The sequence below is a fragment of the Hyla sarda genome, chromosome 6 (genome assembly GCF_029499605.1).
Source record: "Hyla sarda isolate aHylSar1 chromosome 6, aHylSar1.hap1, whole genome shotgun sequence".
NCBI classification, from domain to species: Eukaryota; Metazoa; Chordata; class Amphibia; order Anura; family Hylidae; genus Hyla; species Hyla sarda.
The window spans coordinates 15,922,273-15,942,637 of record NC_079194.1 but is presented as its reverse complement, the minus strand read 5'-3'; positions in this window follow the sequence as shown (position 1 = coordinate 15,942,637).

Genomic DNA, 20,365 nt, shown 5'->3' with positions numbered 1-20,365 from the left:
TTGGCTAAACAATTTTTTGTACACATTTTTCGTCTTCACGGGTTGCCCACACAGATAGTCTCGGATAGAGGTGTCCAATTCGTGTCAAAATTCTGGAGGGCTCTCTGTAAACAACTCAAGATTAAATTAAACTTTTCTTCTGCATATCATCCTCAATCCAATGGACAAGTAGAAAGAATTAACCAGGTCTTGGGTGATTATTTACGACATTTTGTTTCCTCCCGCCAGGATGATTGGGCAGATCTTCTACCATGGGCCGAATTCTCGTATAACTTTAGAGTCTCTGAATCTTCCTCCAAATCCCCATTTTTCATGGTGTACGGCCGTCACCCTCTTCCCCCCCTCCCTACTCCCTTGCCCTCTGGTTTGCCCGCTGTAGATGAAGTGACTCGTGATCTTTCCACCATATGGAAAGAGACCCAAGATTCTCTTTTACAGGCTTCATCTCGCATGAAAAAGTTTGCCGATAAGAAAAGAAGAGCTCCCCCCATTTTTGCTCCCGGAGACAAGGTATGGCTCTCCGCTAAATATGTCCGCTTTCGTGTCCCCAGTTACAAACTGGGTCCACGCTATCTTGGTCCTTTCAAAGTCTTGTGCCAAATTAATCCTGTCTCTTACAAACTTCTTCTTCCTCCTTCTCTCCGTATTCCTAATGCCTTTCATGTCTCTCTTCTTAAACCACTCATCATCAACCGTTTCTCTCCCAAATTAGTTTCTCCCACTCCTGTCTCCGGTTCTTCTGACGTCTTCTCAGTGAAAGAGATACTGGCCTCCAAGACGGTCAGAGGAAAAAGGCTCTTTTTGGTGGATTGGGAGGGCTGTGGACCTGAAGAGAGATCCTGGGAACCTGAGGACAACATCCTAGACAAAAGTCTGCTCCTCAGGTTCTCAGGATCTAAGAAGAGGGGGAGACCCAAGGGGGGGGGTACTGTTACGCCGAGCGCTCCGGGTCCCCGCTCCTCCCCGGAGCGCTCGCTTCTCTCTCGCTACCGCAGCGCTCCGGGCAGCTCTACTTACCCGGTGCGCTGCGATACCGTCTCCAGCCGGGATGCGATTCGCGATGCGGGTAGCGCCCGCTCGCGATGCGCATCCCGGCTCCCGTACCTGACTCGCTCTCCGTCTGTCCTGTCCCGGCGCGCGCGGCCCCGCTCCCTAGGGCGCGCGCGCGCCGGGTCTCTGCGATTTAAAGGGCCACTGCGCCGCTGATTGGCGCAGTGGTTCCAATTAGTGTGTTCACCTGTGCACTCCCTATTTATACCTCACTTCCCCTTCACTCCCTCGCCGGATCTTGTTGCCATTGTGCCAGTGAAAGCGTTTCCTTGTGTGTTCCTAGCCTGTGTTCCAGACCTCCTGCCGTTGCCCCCGACTACGATCCTTGCTGCCTGCCCCGACCTTCTGCTACGTCCGACCTTGCTTCTGTCTACTCCCTTGTACCGCGCCTATCTTCAGCAGTCAGAGAGGTTGAGCCGTTGCTAGTGGATACGACCTGGTCACTACCGCCGCAGCAAGACCATCCCGCTTTGCGGCGGGCTCTGGTGAAAACCAGTAGTGACTTAGAACCGATCCACTAGCACGGTCCACGCCAATCCCTCTCTGGCACAGAGGATCCACTACCTGCCAGCCGGCATCGTGACAATCCTACAGTTGCTCTTTCCCTCTTGAGCCATGTTGTGAGCCCACAGAGCACTTTATGTCAACATATGAGGTATTTATGTACTCGAGAGAAATTGGGCTACAAATTTTGGGGGGCTTTTTCTCCTTTTACCACTTTTAAAAATGAAAAAATGGGGCTACAAGAACATGTTAGTGTAAAAAACGCAGATTTTGATTTTTCTCCTCCTCTTTGCTGCAATTCTTGTGAAACACCTAAAGGGTAAACACACTTTTTGAATGTCATTTTGAAAACTTTGAGGGGTGTAGTTTCTATAATGGGGTCATTTATGGGGTATTTCTCACAGAAAGGCCCCTCAAATGCAGTTCAAATTTAACTGGTCGCTGAAAAATTCAGATTTAACTGGTCGCTGAAAATTTAAAAAATTGCTGCTATATTTTGAAGCCCTCTAATGTCTTCAAAAGTTAAAAATAGGTCAATTTTATGATGCCAACATAAAGTAGACATATTGTATTTGTGAATCAATATAAAACGTATTTGGAATATCCATTTTCCTTACAAGCAGAGAGTTTCAAAGTTAGAAAAATGCAACATTTTCAAAATTTTCATGAAATTTTGTGATTTTTCACCAAGAAAGGATGCAGGTAACAACGAAAATTTACCGCTATGTTAAAGTAGAATATGTCACGAAAAAACAATCTCGGAATCAGAATAACCGGTAAAAGCATCCCAGAGTTATTAATGCAGAAAGTGACAGTGGCCAGAATTGCAAAAAAGGGCTCAGTCCTTAAGGGGTTAAAAAAAACACTTTCTAAATAAAAATTAAAATAAACATATGTGATATCGTGAAACTGTCCGAATTATAAACATATATATCATTATTTAAACTGCACGGTCAATGGCGTACGTGCAAAAAAATCCAAAGTCCAAAATAGTGTAATTTTTGGTCACTTTTTATGTCATGAAAAAATGAATAAAAAGCTATCAAAAAGTCTGATCAATACAAAAATGGTACCCCTAAAAACTTTAGATCACGGCGCCAAAAATGAGCCCTCATACAGCCCTGTACGCGGAAAAATAAAAAAGTTTAGGGGTCAGGAAATGACAATTTTAAAAGTATAAATTTTTCTGCATGTAGTTAAAATTTTTTCCAGAAGTACAACAAAATCAAACCTATATAAGTAGGGTATCATTTTAATCGTATGGACCTACAGAATAAAGATAAGGTGTCATTTTTACCGAAAAAATTTACTGTGTAGAAAAGGTAGCCCCAAAAGTTATAAAATTGAGTTTTTTCTTAAATTTTGCGGCACAATTATTTTTTTTTCTGTTTCGCCGTATATTTTTGGGTAAAATAACTGATGTTATTACAAAGTAGAATTGGTGGCACAAAAAAATAAGCCCTCATATGGATTTTTAGGTGCAAAATTGAAAGGGCTATGATTTTTAAAAGGTAAGGAGGAAAAATCGAAAGTGCAAAAATGGGAAAACCCTCCGTCCCCAAGGGGTTAAAATTACTGGTATAATTCAGCTGTTGTCTTTGTTTCCCAGGCCTTTTTGCACCTCCCTTTCTTCATGTGTTCAGTACTTTTTCTCTGCGTCATTTTACATTATTACACATAACTTAATTTCTGAGCTCATTAATGTTGGCTTCTTTGTATGGCTTGATTACTTGGGTTGTTACCAACATCTGTGGAAAAATTCATGTCAATAGCACTTGGAAATATATTTAATGAGAAAAATTGTCACGTGTTCAATAATGTGTTGCCACCTTAGTTACTATAATACTTTTGCTGCTCACTGTATTACTTTTGTCCACTTACAGTGCCTTGCATAAAATTTACCCCCTTAGACTTTTAAACATTTTGTCATGATACAAAGAAAGCCTAAATGTGCCGCTCACAGCAACACTATGCGGGGTTAACTGGGATGCTCTCACACCCAAAGAGAGAGAATGAAATTAAATAAAGTAAAAAAGAGATTTCTCAGTCTTCAGCATATCAACTATTGCAAAATAGATGTATGATGGATCGTCCACTGACTCCAGAAACCAGTATCCAGAGGCCCTCCAGACCAGTATCTTAAATTGTTATATTTTATTCTAAAATATTAGACAATATTTGATCATGATAATAAAAAATAAATTATAAAAATACAAATAAAATTATAAGCACTAACTGCAGGGCCCTACGGCTGTGCATATAATGAGAATACAATTAGCACTGAATTCCCTAATTTGTAAACAAGTAAAGAATTGTTGTGGATACAACCAAATGTTACCAAATTGTCCAGCACATAAATCCTATGTAGTGAAGAATTGATGTTGGATATCCAGCTATAAATCCTGTAAGGAGGAGAAAATAGCAGCAACTATAAACATCCCTATGGGAGAAGAATGCTCAATATATAAATGCAAAATTCAAGTTGGCGCAATCTCATGCGGTGATTGTGTCGGCTCTTGTGCTCTGTATAGCCTGAAACAATGATTGTATCAGCAATCTTGCAGAGTTGGTGTGTATATAAATATCTGTATTATCACAATCATGCAACATATACACTTGTGCTCTGCAAATCCTGTAAGATAAGAGCATGGAAAAGTCCTGCAAAGCAAAAGCACAGCGGAGTCCGGCGCGGAGTACAAGTCCTGCAAAGTAAAATATAACGGAATCCTGCAAAGTGAAAGTGCAGCGGAGTCCAGTTAGATATAGCCGTATGCTTCTGACAAGTATCAACAGATTATTCCTGCAAACAGAAGATTTGGGCACAGCGTGCCACTCACCACTTCCACGTTAATCTGGTGACCGATAGTGTTCCGCTCTAGCTGGAGGCAGTGGAGATGTGGAGACATTGTGCGCGACCACTCACTCCTTTTGCAGGCTTTTGCAGGTATTGCTCTGTTTATTTGTGTAATAGTAGGCTCTTCTCCAATTTCTTCAAAAAACCTCAATGGCATCACTAGTGGTTTTTCTCATTGGGAATAGGGTTGACAGCTGACCGTCTACGTCAGACACCGTCGGGAGCTCGCTGGAGTGAGCGGCCACACACAGTGCGTCTCCACTGCCTCCAGCTAGAGCGGAACACTATCGGCCACTGGATTAAGTGGAAGAGGTGAGTGGCACACTGTGCCCAAATCTTCTGTTTGCAGGAATAATCTGTTGATACTTGTCAGAAGCATACGGCTATATCTAACTGGACTCCGCTGCACTTTCACTTTGCAGTATTCTGTTATATTTTACTTTGCAGGACTTGTACTCCCAGCCGCTGTGCTTTTGCTTTGCAGGACTTTTCCATGCTCTTATATTACAGGATTTGCGGATCACAATTATATATGTCGCATGAGATTGTGATAATACAGATATTTATATACACACCAACTCTGCAAGATTGTTTATATAATCATTGTTTCAGGCTATACAGAGCACGAGAGCCGACACAATCACCGCATGAGATTGCAGCAACTTGAATTGTGCATTTATATATTGAGCATTCTTCTCCCATAGGGTTGTATATAGTTGCCGCTATTTTCTCCTCCTTACTGGATTTATAGCTGGATATCCAACATCAATTCTTCACTACATATGATTTATGTGCTGGACAATTTGGTAACATTTGGTTGTATCCACAACAATTCTATACTTTAGGGTATTCAGTGCTAATTGTATTCTCATTATATGCACAGCCGTAGGGCCCTCCAGTTAGTACTTTTTATTTGTATTTTTATTATTTATTTTGTATTATCATGATCATATATGGTCTAATATTTTAGAATAAATATAAAAATTTAAGATACTGGTCTGGAGAGTCTCCCAATATATCTTCTGGAGTGAGAGAATATTACATGGAATGCACAGTTATTCACATATTCTTTACATATGTTTTATATGGAATTTGGGAAAAGGGGGGTGATTTAAACTTTTAATATGGAAGGGGTGGATGTGTTTTTTTTTTTACTCTTATTAAACTTTTTTTTTACACTTTATTAGTAGAGATCTCGCGAATTGTTCGCAGGCGAACAGTTCCAGGCGAATTTTGCATGTTCGCATCGCATCGTGAAGTTCGATCCGCCCCCTATACTTTAACATTGCAGTATACTTTGACCCTGTGAGTCAGAGTCAGCAGACACATTACAGCCAATCAGCAGTAGTCCCTCCCTTCCAGACCCTCCTACCTCTTGCAAAGGACGCCATTTTACCCTCATTCAGCATGCTGCAGGCTTAGGAAGTGGAGGGTCAGAGAAGCTGCTCCTGCTGTATAGGGAAAGTGATAGCTAGGTTGCTGCTAGGTGGTGTATTCAGGGTCCAGTTTACTCCTAAAGCACTAGTGTAACATCTGCTTTAAGGACAGCACCCAAAAAAGCCCTTTTTAGGGCTGAAAGATATCAGTCCGTCTTGCAGCAGCTTGAGGCACCCTGGTTGGGAGGGAACCGCTGGTTAAAAGGGGTACTCCAGAATCAAACTTAAGTTCCTTCAAGCAACTAATTACTACAGTATTCAAAGGGCTGAAATATATCAGTCCGTGCGTTTTGAAGCAGCTGGAGACACCCTGGTTGGGGACCACTGCTTAAAAGGGGAACTCGTCTGGCAAGCTTTTTTTCTTTAAAGCAACTAACTACTACAGTATTCAAAGGGCTGAAATATATCAGTCCGTGTGTTTTGCAACAGCTGGAGGCACCCTGGTGGGGAACACTGCATAAAAGGGGAACTCCGCTGGCAAGCTTTTTTTTCTTTAAAGCAACTAACTATTACAGTATTCAAAGGGCTGAAAGATATCAGTCTGTGTGCTTTGCAACAGCTGGAGGCACCCTGGTTGGGGACTACTGCTTAAAAGGGGAACTCCGCTGGCAACCTTAGTTGCTCATTGTCACACTAGTGCAAATCACCTTTTTTGGCTGTTAAATAAACCCAGTCGTCACTGTCAGTTCACGTCACAGTTGCCAGTTTTTTTGCCTGCAGGGCAAATTGTGTCACCCTAGTGCAAATCACATTAGGTGTGACAGTTGTGTAAATTAAAAAAAATACCTTTTTTGGCTGTTAAATAAAAGCAGTCGTCACTGTCAGTTCACATCACAGTTGCCATTTTTTTTGCCTGCAGGGCAAATTGTGTCACCCTAGTGCAAATCACATTAGGTGTGACAGTTGTGCAAATAAAAAAAAAATACTTTTTTTTGGTTGTTAAAGAAAACCAGTCGTCACTGTTCACGTCACAGTTGCCATTTTTTTTTTGCCTGCAGGGCAAATTGTGTAATCCTAGTGCAAATCACATTAGGTGTGACAGTTGTGTAAATTAAAAAAAAAATACCTTTTTTGGCTGTTAAATAAAACCAGTCATCATTGTCAGTTCACATCACAGTTGCCAGTTATTTTTGCCTGCAGGGCAAATTGTGTCACCCTAGTGCAAATCACATTAGGTGTGACAGTTGTGCAAATTAAAAACAAAAACCTTTTTTGGCTGTTAAATAAAACCAGTTGTCACTGTCAGTTCACATCCCAGTTGCCAGTTTTATTGCCTGCAGCAAATTTTGTCACCCTAGTGCAAATCACATTTGATGTGACAGTTGTGCAAATAAAAAAATATATATATTTTTTGGCTGTTAAATAAAACCAGTCTTCATTGTCAGTTCACGTCACAGTTGCCAGTTTTTTTGCCTACAGGGCAAATTGTGTCACCCTAGTGCAAATCACATTTGGTATGACACTTGTGCAAATTTTACCAAAAAAGTGACAGGCAGAGGAAGCCTACCCCGCAGGGGCCGTTGTGGTGCTGGGATTCCCTTTGGCCACGTACCCTGAACCCCCAAAGTTCTGAGGACTTAGTTGACTGGCTATCACAAGACACCCAATCTACTACCGCTTCCGCTCGGAACCTTGAAGCACCATCCTTCTCCTCTAGCTTAGCTTCAGGCACCTCTCATGCTACCACTTGCCCGCCTGCCGCCACCACCAACACTAGCACCACAGCAGCTTTACTTGATCCGTCAGAGGAGTTATTTACACATCAGTTTGAAGACATGAGTGATGCGCAACCATTATTGCCAGAGGATGTAGTTAACAGGGATATGTCTCAGTCAGGCAGCATTACACACATAGACGTACGGTGTGATTATGATGTTGTACCCGCTGCTGCTTCTTTTCTTGAGGTGTCAGATAGCGGTGAAGGTGTTGATGATGATGATGTGTCCATGGATGTCATGCGGGTGCCCGCTAGAAGAGAAGAAGAGGAGGAAAGTTCACATGGGGAGACAGAGAGGAGGAGGAGACGAATTGGAAGCAGGGGGAGGTCGTCGCAAGGAGTTATTGGCACAGTCCGAGCATGCATCAGCACCCGGGGTGAGCCAGACGGGACGCCAATCAAAGCATGCTGTTACCACCACCAGAATGCCGTCATCGCAGAGCTCAGCAGTGTGGCATTTTTTTTGTGTGTCTGCCTCTGACAACAGCGAGGCCATTTGCAACCTGTGCCAGAAAAAACTGAGTCGTGGGAAGTCCAACACCCACCTAGGCACAACTGCTTTGCGAAGGCACATGATGTCACATCACAAACGTCTATGGGATCAACACGTCAGTACAAGCAGCACACAAAGTCAAAGCCGCCATCCTCCTCCTGGTCCAGCATCTTCAGCCAGGTCAACCACTTCTGCCCTCCTTGCCCCCTCTCAACCATCTACCTCTCCGTCTCTCGCCTTGAGCAGTTCCTGCTCATCTGCCCACAGTCAGGTGTCTGTCAAGGAGATGTTTGAGCGCAAGAAGACAATGTCTCAAAGTCACCCCCTAGCCCGGCGTCTGACAGCTGGCTTGTCGGAACTGCTAGGCCACCAGCTTTTACCATACAAGCTGGTGGAGTCTGAGGCCTTTAAAAAATTTGTAGCCATTGGGACACCACAGTGGAAGGTACCCGGCAGTGGAAATTATGGCATGTCTGGCACACAGTGTAGGGGCAAGGGTCCATCTGACCACTGATACCTTGTCTGCAAAGCATGGTCAGGGCAGGTATATCACCTACACTGCGCATTGGGTAAACCTGATGACGGTTGCGAAGCATGGAATGCCTGGCTCTGCAGAGGAGTTGGTGACACCGCCATGACTTGCAGGCAGGCCTGCTGCCACGTCTTCTACTCCTCCTACTCCATCCTCTTCCATAACATCCTCGGTTGAGTCCTCTTCCACTGCTGCATCTTGCTCCACATCACCGGCACCCCCCCAGCTCCCCAGGTGCTATTCCACATCCCGGATACGGCAGTGTCACGCCATCTTGGGGTTGACTTGCCTCAAAGTGGAGAGTCACACTGTAAGGAGATCTGATCTTATCTAAGTACCCCTGGTACCGAACTTCGGTGGTTAGCTTGATTTAAGTCTTTATCTGGATCCAGGAGAATGAATCTACCAGAAATAACACGTAACAACAGTTTGTCTGGTCAAATTCACTCTAGTTTATTCAGTAGTCCGTAAGCACATAATATGGGGGGGGGGGGGGGGGTTGCACCCCTCCTTCCGTCACTCAAATATTTGGTATAATCTCTAGCCTATAATATTAGGTATACGGAGGTTTCTGAGAGAATTCATGGGAGAGACAGATGGTCGAGAAAGCCATAACACATGTAAGAATAGGAAGTCCTAATATGGTTAATTAACCTTTGCGGCTACATTCCTAGAAAAGAGATAACATTAAATGCTGACAGGATAAAGACACTGTGTGATGGATACATACAATACAGTAACCCCTTCAATCCCCTCTTAGAACCTTATATTATTTTATACTATACGGTTCTCCTTTTTTTAACTTCCTTTCTCTGTAGAGTTTTAGGTATTGCATGTATCCACTGGGTGCAGTGTCTTCATTAGCCAATGAGGGCGAGGCCTGGTAAAATGTGGCCGTGGCATTGGCGACTCCCTTTTCTAGCAACCTCCTAATACATGGTATCACACATAGAGAAAATGCAGCAATAACTATAATGATTACAAAAATTATAATGGCTAATTGTGTTAATGCATGTTTCCAGTTAGTAAACCATCCAAAATATTGATCCCAGGGATCTGTAATACCTGAGTTCTTTTTTAGTTCGGCAGACAGGTCCTCTAACTCTTTGTATTACAATAGTTACTTTACCATTGGGACCAGTGTTGTTAGGTATGAAGGTGCAGCATGATGTAGGATCCACAAGCACTTTGCACACCCCACCTTTTTCTGCCAGAATCATATCTAAGACCATTCTGTTCTGGAATGTCATAATTGAATCAGCTTGGAGCTGCTCTGCAACACCTCGTAACGCATCCCTTGTGTAGTTTACAAACCTTTGTTGATTATAGTAAATGTAATTAATCCAGTCTACATTTTTGTTCACAGTGATTATAGAAAGGATAGATTCAAAGCCCGCAGCGACTTGACTCCTGGCTTTGAACTCATCAGGGACCCCTCTTGGGACCCCTATTGTGTCTATGTATACATGTGGATCGAAGCTACCTGCAGGTGTTGACCTCTTTATCCTTTTTGTGGCAGAGTTTACGTGTTCTCCCCCTTCTGTGAATATGTGAATGTTCATAATGGCTTTAGCTAGAGCACACTCTCCTTTCCACTTGCCCTCTAGCTTGAACCTTATTTTACCATCGCCACAGATCCAGTAAATGTCACCTATTGAAAAAACTTGGTTCTGAGTGAGTGACACTTCTACAGAGCTATAACTAGCACAATATCTCTTTGTAAAGTTCTTTCTATTGACACCTTCCTTTTCTCCCCTATAGCATGTGTAATTCCCTGGGTATATGTGTATACCTGCCCCTGAGTGTGGGGTCTCTGTTAGCAAAGGGTATTTCATTTTCCAGGTCAGGTTCCGCAATCAGTGTCATTATTAGAAATTAACTGCCAGAACTCATGGAGACTTTCGCTTAGTTGGGGGTCAGGGCTGTCTGCCCCCGTTTGTACCCCTTCTTCGCCTAGTTGGGGGTCAGGGCTGTCTGCCCCCGTTTGTACCCCTTTTCCGCCTTTTTCGAGGTCAAGGCTGTCTGCCTCCGTTAGTACCTCTCTTTTCTTTAACAGCTTGATCCTTGTGGCGTGGATCCAGGTGGGTGACTGCTCTGTGAGGACTGCTGTTCTGGTGATGGCGACTACCTCGGTGGGTTCTCCGTAGATGAAGCTCCCCGGCTTCTTTCCCTTCTGGAGGGCCTTGACAATCACCTGGTCTCCTACCCGGAATGGGTGAGTTGGTTCCTGTGGAAGAGAGGGAGATTTACAAGCAACTTTTTCTTCAGTTTTACTGAGGACCTTGATCAGATTAATAACATACTCATCTCTGATCAGGTCCAAATCCCCTTCCTGTATCACTAGGGGGCGCTGTGCCCAGGGTGTAGGGAAGGGCCTACCCATTAGAATTTCAAATGGTGACAACCCTAGCTTTTTATTAGGTGTCATTCTGATCTCTGCAAGTATTATGGGCAGGATTTTTTTCCATTTTTCGAATGTTCCAGCAGTGGCCTTCCTAAGTTTGTCTTTCACTGTTCTGTTCATCCGTTCCACGACCCCTGAACTCTCTGGGTGATATGGAATATGGAATTTCCACTCCACCTGTAATAGTCTTGCTATCTCCTTGTTGAGCTTTGAGGTGAAGGCCGGCCCACGGTCTGATTCAATGACCAGAGGACAGCCCCACCTTGGGACTATCTGTTGGGTCAGGATTTTGGCTCTAGTTTTAGCATCCTCTGATTTTGTAGGAAAGACTTCTGGCCATCTGGAGAACATGTCCACTATCACTAATGCATATTCCTGTTTCCCTTTTGTTTTAGGTATATGCGTGTAATCAACCTGCAAGTGAGTGAATGGTGTAGTGGGGTAGTCAAGGTGTTGGTGAGGAATCATCAATGGGTTGTTAGGATTGTTTCTCAAACATGTGATGCATCTGTGTATGTAGTCTGTGACTAACTGCTTGGCATCAGTGATGTGGAAACATCAGTAGAGAGACTCAAGGTTGTGAAGGGAAAAGCATGTGAAGCAGCGTGAGGAATGTAGGATGTAGGATAAGCAGAGCTGAAACTGTATAAAAATGTGCAATGAAGACAGATGCGTTGTGTTTTGGTAGGCACGGCTTCCCCTCTTTGCAGATCAATCATGTTTTTGGATTTTTCTGCAAAATTGGATAGCACCAATCTTTGTGCTGACATGTGCTGTGTATGTACACCTTTAAGTAAGCCTACAACATCATGTGTGGTGTGCAGGAAGGTCAAGTGTCCCAGGGTAATAGGAGTTGTCAGTTCTACCATCATTGCACAGGCTGCAAGGGAACGCAGACATGCCAGCATCCCCTGTACAGAGGTGGACATCACCTTTGAGAAAAATGCACAAGGACGTAACTTGCCTCCATGTTCTTGTGTCAGTAACCCCGCCGTGCCTACCAAAACACAACGCATCTGTCTTCATTGCACATTTTTATACAGTTTCAGCTCTGCTTATCCTACATCCTACATTCCTCACGCTGCTTCACATGCTTTTCCCTTCACAACCTTGAGTCTCTCTACTGATGTTTCCACATCACTGATGCCAAGCAGTTAGTCACAGACTACATACACAGATGCATCACATGTTTGAGAAACAATCCTAACAACCCATTGATGATTCCTCACCAACACCTTGACTACCCCACTACACCATTCACTCACTTGCAGGTTGATTACACGCATATACCTAAAACAAAAGGGAAACAGGAATATGCATTAGTGATAGTGGACATGTTCTCCAGATGGCCAGAAGTCTTTCCTACAAAATCAGAGGATGCTAAAACTAGAGCCAAAATCCTGACCCAACAGATAGTCCCAAGGTGGGGCTGTCCTCTGGTCATTGAATCAGACCGTGGGCCGGCCTTCACCTCAAAGCTCAACAAGGAGATAGCAAGACTATTACAGGTGGAGTGGAAATTCCATATTCCATATCACCCAGAGAGTTCAGGGGTCGTGGAACGGATGAACAGAACAGTGAAAGACAAACTTAGGAAGGCCACTGCTGGAACGTTGGGAAAATGTAACATCCATATCAGAAATAGAGGGAGACATAGATGCCCCAAATTATGTATGTAACACAGAAGAAGGACGGAAAAAGATATGGAAGGAAATAAAAGAGGAAATGAACCAGGTGTTCAAACAGAAATCCTCACTGCCCGTAGCAGTTGCATGCAGACAGAAATCTGCTGAGACTGTCACTGAGTTTTGGAAGCGATTAATGGATTGTTGGAAAACTGAGGCAGGATTGGCTGTAAAGGACAATGATAACCTAATCATTTCCACATTTGTGAATAATCCGTCAGATAAACTAATCCTGATAGTAAAACAAAATGTATCCACCTGGACCTCAGATTCCATTGCTGAATTTGAGAAACATCTTTATGAGAAAGAGTCTGCAGGCTGCTTTGACGTCAAGAGAGTAACCCTCCCTACACACGCATACAGCAGTAGAGGAAGAGGGAGGGCTAGAGGAAGAGGGAGGAACAGCAGCAGATCCCACAGTGCAGGACAGCGCTACAACAGAGAGCAGGGCTCATACATAGCTAATGATTGCTGCTACAATTGTGGGAAGAGTGGACATTGGGCTAGACAGTGCCGCGCACCAAAGAAAGCTGCTCAAACACAAAATGCACAAGGACGTAACTTGCCTCCATGTTCTTGTGTCAGTAACCCCGCCATGGTTTTACAATTTTGGTGTGCAAACATGTGAAAAGGCATTTTATAGTCAGGGAGGCCAAGCCCCGGACTCGACATGAGCGAACATTTCAAATAATCAAATGCATCATACATTCCAGGAGACCATTTCACCAAATCTGGACTCTGTTCCAGAGTGGCTTGCCTCAGAACATTGTCATAGTAGGAGCAATCAGGGATCCATTGTCTACAGTAGTTTATCATACCAAGGAAGGAAAGCATTTCTTTCCTGGTGTGCGGGGTGACCAGGCCCGCAATAGACTTGACCCTTTCTGTGCTGATTCTCCTTTCTCCCTTCGTGAGGACAAACCCTAAATATTTCACCTGCGTTTTACACCATTGCATTTTCTTAAGCGCCACTTTGTGACGACATCCTGATAACCATTGTAACAGTGATAAACCATCCTGAATGCTGGCCTCCGCTGACATGCTACATAACAACAAATCATCGACATATTGCAGCAGCACAGAACCTTGGGGGGGGTACCATGGTTTTAATGTGGCTTGGAGGACTATGCTGTACACAACAGGTGAATCAGCATATCCCTGGGGCATTCTGCACCCGGTCAGTTGACGTCCGTCAAAGGAAAAAGCAAAAAGTGGTCTAGTAGCCTTATCAACTGGGATAGAAAAGAAAACATTCTTCAGATCTATCGCACTGAAATAGACAGCATCTGCAGGAATGGCAGAAAGAAGTGAATTGACATCTGGGACAATAGGAGCAATAGGCACAATGATGTTGTTTATTGCCCTCAAATCCTGTACAAAGCGGGTAGTACCATCTGCCTTTGTCACTGGATTGACGGGCGTGCTGTAGGGTGAAATCACCTCTTCCAGGATTCCTTTTTTAAGGAATTCTTCTATCATTGGCCTAAGTCCATCAAGTTATTCTCTTGAAAGGGGGTATTGTTTCTGATATACAGGTGTACTGCCTTCCCTTAGGGTAGCTTTGTATGGTGTGCAATTAATGAGCCCTGTGTCATAGTCCCCATTTGCCCACAGTGATGGGTCTATGTCCCCCAGCTCTGGGTGTTCCTGTATGTTTGTAAAAATCAGTGGAGTTACAATGGGCAAAGCATCAGAGTATATACTGATACCGTTGTATTCAACTGTGAGCTGCAATCCCAGCTTTACAAACAGATCTCTCCCAAGAAGACTCACGGGGCACTCAGGTATAATGCTGAAAGTGTGATCTGTAATGTATTCCCTGTCAATGGTCTCTACTGGCAAGGACTCTGTGCAATAGGTCTTTGTTAAAACCCCATTTATTCCCATAGAGGGCTCAGACTTTCTCAATGGTCCCTTGTACATTGAACTGTTCAACACACTATTGTCACCGTCTCTGGGGAATGGATCTGCAGCATCCATTACCTCAGTCCAGCCTGCTAAATCGTCTACCCATGGATTGATCAGGTAATAGTTTTTTGGACTAACACGGGCTACATAACATTTGCAAGTTTCCCCTGGCTCTGGTTTAGGGTACTTAGTTTTAGAGCCTTTTGCTCCCATGTTAGTATGTTTGGTTTTGGAGTGCGATCATACAATCACTGTCAGGACTGGCTGTACTGTTTGCTCACTCTCCCAAAACCCCTATCGACTAGTGCTGTTTTGAGCCACCACTTGCGTTCACCGGTCTCTGGGTCAACAGATTCTCTCCTAGCCAGAGGGGTGGGGCGTCTTGCAGCTCTCCACAACGCATGCAATTTTACACAGTCAATGATGTTAGTACAAAAAAATCACAGTGAGATTTGACCGTACACTTACCACCCGGTCAATGTCTCACACAAACAAATGATCTTATCACTTCTAAAATTTCTTATTATTACAAACTACATATATATAAGAGTTAAATCAAGCTTGTAACCTTCTGTTCCCCGAACAGCTTCTTTTAGTTTTAAGTGCACTTATCTCTGACTAAGGTGATATGGGGCTCCCGGAGCACCTCTTATAATCACCTATGACTCCCTGAGCCTTTGTCTATTGTGTCCCTGACACTCTGTGTCCCAGACACAGCAACCCCCCGAAGTTTCTACTTACTTGGATCGAGACGCTGTCAGTGCCCTCGGATCAGCCAGAGGATAAAACAGATATCCCTCATACGGATCCGGGGATGACTTTCTCGACCCCGGACTGAGCCCCCAGATTGTAAGGAGATCTGATCTTATCTAAGTACCCCTGGTACCGAACTTCGGTGGTTAGCTTGATTTAAGTCTTTATCTGGATCCAGGAGAATGAATCTACCAGAAATAACACGTAACAACAGTTTGTCTGGTCAAATTCACTCTAGTTTATTCAGTAGTCCGTAAGCACATAATATAGGGGGGGGGGGTTGCACCCCTCCTTCCGTCACTCAAATATTTGGTATAATCTCTAGCCTATAATATTAGGTATACGGAGGTTTCTGAGAGAATTCATGGGAGAGACAGATGGTCGAGAAAGCCATAACACATGTAAGAATAGGAAGTCCTAATATGGTTAATTAACCTTCGCGGCTACATTCCTAGAAAAGAGATAACATTAAATGCTGACAGGATAAAGACACTGTGTGATGGATACATACAATACAGTAACCCCTTCACACACCGCACCAGCGCTCCTGTCGGCCCTGAACGCACAGGTGGACCAGTGGCTGACTCCACACCAACTGGAGATCGGCAAGGTGGTTTGTGACAACGGAACAAATTTGTTGGCAGCATTGAGATTGGGCAAGTTGACACATGTGCCGTGCATGGCACATGTGTTTAATCTGATTGTACAACGCTTTGTGCTCAAGTACCCAGGCTTACAGGATGTCCTGAAGCAGTTCAGGAAGGTGTGTGGCCATTTCAGGCGTTCCTACACGGCCATGGCGCACTTGTCAGATATCCAGCGGCGAAACAGCATGCCAGTGAGGTGCTTGATTTGCGACAGCCCGACACGTTGGAATTCAACACTCCTAATGTTCGACCGCCTGCTCCAACAAGAAAAAGCCGTCAACGAATATTTGTATGACCAGGGTGCTAGGACATCATCTGCGGAGCTGGGAATTGTTTTGCCACATTACTGGAGGCTCATGCGCAATGCCTGTAGGCTCATGCGTCCTTTTGAGGAGGTGACAAGCCTGGTCAGTCGCACCAAAGGCACCATCAGCGACATCATACCATTTGTTTTCTTCCTGGAGCGTGCCCTGCGAAGAGTGCTGATCAGGCAGTAGATGAGCGTGAAGAGGAAGAGTTGTGGACACCATCACCACCAGAAACAGCCTTATCAGCATTGCTTGCTGGACCTGCGGCAACACTGGAAGAGGATTGTGAGGAAGAGGAGTCAGAGGAGGAATGTGGCTTTGAAGAGGAGGAGGAAGACCAAACACAGCAGGCATCCCAGGGTGCTCCTTCTCACCTATCTGGTTCCCGTGGTGTTGTACGTGGCTGGGCGGAAGAAGATTATACCTTCCCGGACATCACTGAGGATGAGGAAGGGGACATGAGTAGCTCGGCATCCGTCCTTGCGCAAATGGGGTCTTTCATGCTGTTGTGCCTGTTGAGGGACCCTCGTATAAAAAGGATGAAGGAGAACGACCTGTACTGGGTGTCCACGCAACTAAACCCCCGGTATAAATAGAAAGTGCCTGACATGTTACCGCATTACAGCAAGGCGAAAAAGATTCAGCAGGTCCAAAGTAAATTAAGAAGTATGTTGTACACAGAGTATAAGGGTCATGTCACAGCACAACAGGGATCTAACAGGGGAAGAGGTGAAAGTAATCCTCCTCCTCCTCCTCATACGCACACGCCGGCAAGGACAGGATGCTGTACAGACATGCTGTTGATGGAGGACATGGGGAGCTTTTTAAGTCCTACGCATCGCCACAGCCCTTCGGGGTCCACCATCAGAGAACGACTTGACCGACAGGTAGCAGACTACCTGGCCTTAACCGCAGATATCAACACTCTGAGGAGCGATGAACCCCTTGACTACTGGGTGTGCCGGCTTCACCGGTGGCCTGAGGTATCCCAATTTGCGCTCAAATTTCTGGCTTGTCCCGCTTCAAGTGTCGTGTCAGAAAGGACCTTCAGTGCAGCAGGAGGTATTGTCACTGAGAAGAGGAGTCGCCTTGGTCAAAAAAGTCTGGATTACCTCACCTTTCTTAAGATGAATGAGGGATGGATCCCGAAGGGACTGACACTGGGCGATACATTTGACTGAACAAGGCCTGATCAGATGAGCTTCCTTGGGCTAAAAATGGTCCACACGCTACTGTATTTGAACTCTGAATGCTGGATGACTTGCGTGACTTATCCGCCACCAACTAGGGTTCAAGCCGCAATGTTTTAGGGCACTTTCTGCATGGCTAAACAAACAGAAATTTTTCTGGCCGCTGCTACAGAAGCGGCTGCAACAATACCAAATTTTTCATCCATGTGTACATGCCTAATTTTTCTGGCCTCTGCTGCTGCACTTGTTATGGTGCTGCAATTTTTCTGGCCGCTGCTACAGAAGCGGCTGCAACAATGCCAAATTTTTCATGCATGTGTACATGCCTAATTTTTCTGATACTCTCTGCTGACATCTCTGTCCATTTTAGCAACTGTGGATATTAGATGTATGCTAATGGTGGCTCAGAGGTTAGCACTGCTGCCTTGCAGCACTGGGGCCTTGTGTTCAAACCCCACTATGTGCTACCTAAAGGGGAGCTCTAACTATGTGCTGCCTAACATGGGGGGATCTAACTATGTGCTGCCTAATATGGGAAAATCTATGTGCTGTCTAAAGGGGGATCTAACTATGTGATGCCTAAAGGGGGGCTAAAGCACCATTTAGGAATGTTAGGTGATTTATGCCCTTTATGGATTAAAACCAGACTCTGCATCAACTATGTAACTTTCCATGGGAGTTTTGCCATGGATCCCACTCCGGCACGCCACAGTCCAGGTGTTAGTCCCCTTGAAATAACTTTTAAATCACTGTGGCCAGAAAGAGTCCCTGTGGGTTTTAAAATTCGCCTGCCCATTGAAGTCAATGGCGGTTCGCCTGGTTCGCCGGCTCGCGAACTTTAGCAGAAGTTCAAGTTCACGGTTAGCGAACCAAAAATTTTCTGTTCGTGACATCACTATTTATTAGTCCTCCTAGGGGACTTTTAGGAGGACACATTAGAATTCTCATACAGATCAATGAAGTTCCATAGAACACCATTGATCTGTGTAATCCGTGCTCATTTGGTTGAGCCTGGCTCAATCAAATGAAGACAATGGACAGCAGGGAAAGAGAGATAACCTCCACAGTGGATCGCATTGTGCTGCGGGGAGGGGGGCGATCCACCCCACTGGCCCACCAGGGAGCATTTAGAGGTCCCTTTAGATGCCGCTGTCACCTTTAATAGCAGCAAACTAAAGAGTTAATAGCCGGCCGTGGCAACCACCCCATGTCAGCTTTTAACCCTGGCCCCCAGCTACAGGAATAAGCTGGGGGGCGGCTTTTATGGCGCGGGCTCGAGTCAGGAGCCTGTGCCACACACTGGTTGCCATATCCTTAGATGGCAACCGGTTAAACAGCTATACAGCGGCTGCTGAAGCAGTCAGCATTGCCGGATAGTCATTTTTGTGAGGGCCCCAACACACAGAAGCATCGTATGTTGATGCTGCCTTCAACATATGATGGGCTATGAGAGGCCATTGTATGTTGAAAGTATTGTATGTTGGGGCCATTGTATGTCTGGGACTACTGTAATAAGAGAGAGACACAAAGTAAAAATGATAAAAATGGGCTGTTTTACAATTCCGTTCTTTCAATACATTCATTATGACCTTCCGGCCACAGTGTGTTAAACTGATATATCAAAAAAGATTCTCTGTTAATCAGACGTTGGAATCTATTAGGGACATCATCCCCAATCGATTTGATAACACAAACCGTGAGACAGTCTAATTCACCTGCATGGGGCAGCGCAATGGGACGAGATACAGTGTGCTGCGTAAACCTAATATTAATATTATGACGGTGTTTGCTCATTCTTGCCCGTAGGCACTGGACCGTACGCCCTATGTATTTTATGCCACATTTACAGGTTAAAAGGTAGGTCACATAGGAGGAAGAACAATTATTTCTTTCTTCAGTGACACACATTCGTCAGTAGAACGTGAGCGAATACTAGTGATGCCACTAATAGGAATCCACTTACAGCACAGGCACCTAGATATTCCACAATGAAAGGTACCAAAACAAGTATTTTTATTTTTTGTGAAGAAAGTGGTTGTTATGGGAACAACAGAAGCATTGGTGTTTGATTTTAAATTCTTCAATCTGCTAGGTGCTAGATGATTGTGTGGAGTTTTTTTTTACAATATGTTATAGCTGGCTCCAAAACCAATTACCAGTTTTCCATAGAAATATGTACTCAACATACAATGGTTCCGGGGCTCCAGAACCAATTACCAGTTTTCCATAGAAATATGTACTCAAAATACAATGGTTCCGGGGCTCTAGAACCAATTACCAGTTTTTCATAGAGATATCTACTTAACATTCAATGGTACCAGTGCTCCAGAACCAATTACCAGTTTTCCATAGACAAATGTACACAACATACACTGGTTCCGTGGCTCGAAAACCAATTATCAGTTTTCCATACACATATGTACACAACATACAATGGTTTCAAAATATAATGGTCCTCCTGGAACCAATTAATATTGTATGTTGAGGGACCACTATATTTTAAATGAGATTATAATCATGTTATTCTGTTGTATTTAATCAACCTTACCTGTGTATTATCTGTATGTCTGATGTTCCGTCACGTCACTTCCTTTGATGACGTCCTTATTATTTTCTGTATATAATCCCTGCCTTTTTTTCATTGTTATCACGCCTGATGAAAGGGTAATTAATGCACAGAAATGCGTTGTGTGTATACAATAAAGAGAAAACCTTAGTGTTTCATATCCATGTTTCAAGAACCTGATTTACCAGCGACGCGATCCCAGCTTTAGATGTTCATTTCTTCATTCATTGCATTCCCCCAAACTGACAAGCCAGGCAAAAAACAAAACGTACTTTTTCAAGTGTATTGTAGCGCATATTTCTCCCCTCATAAGTACAT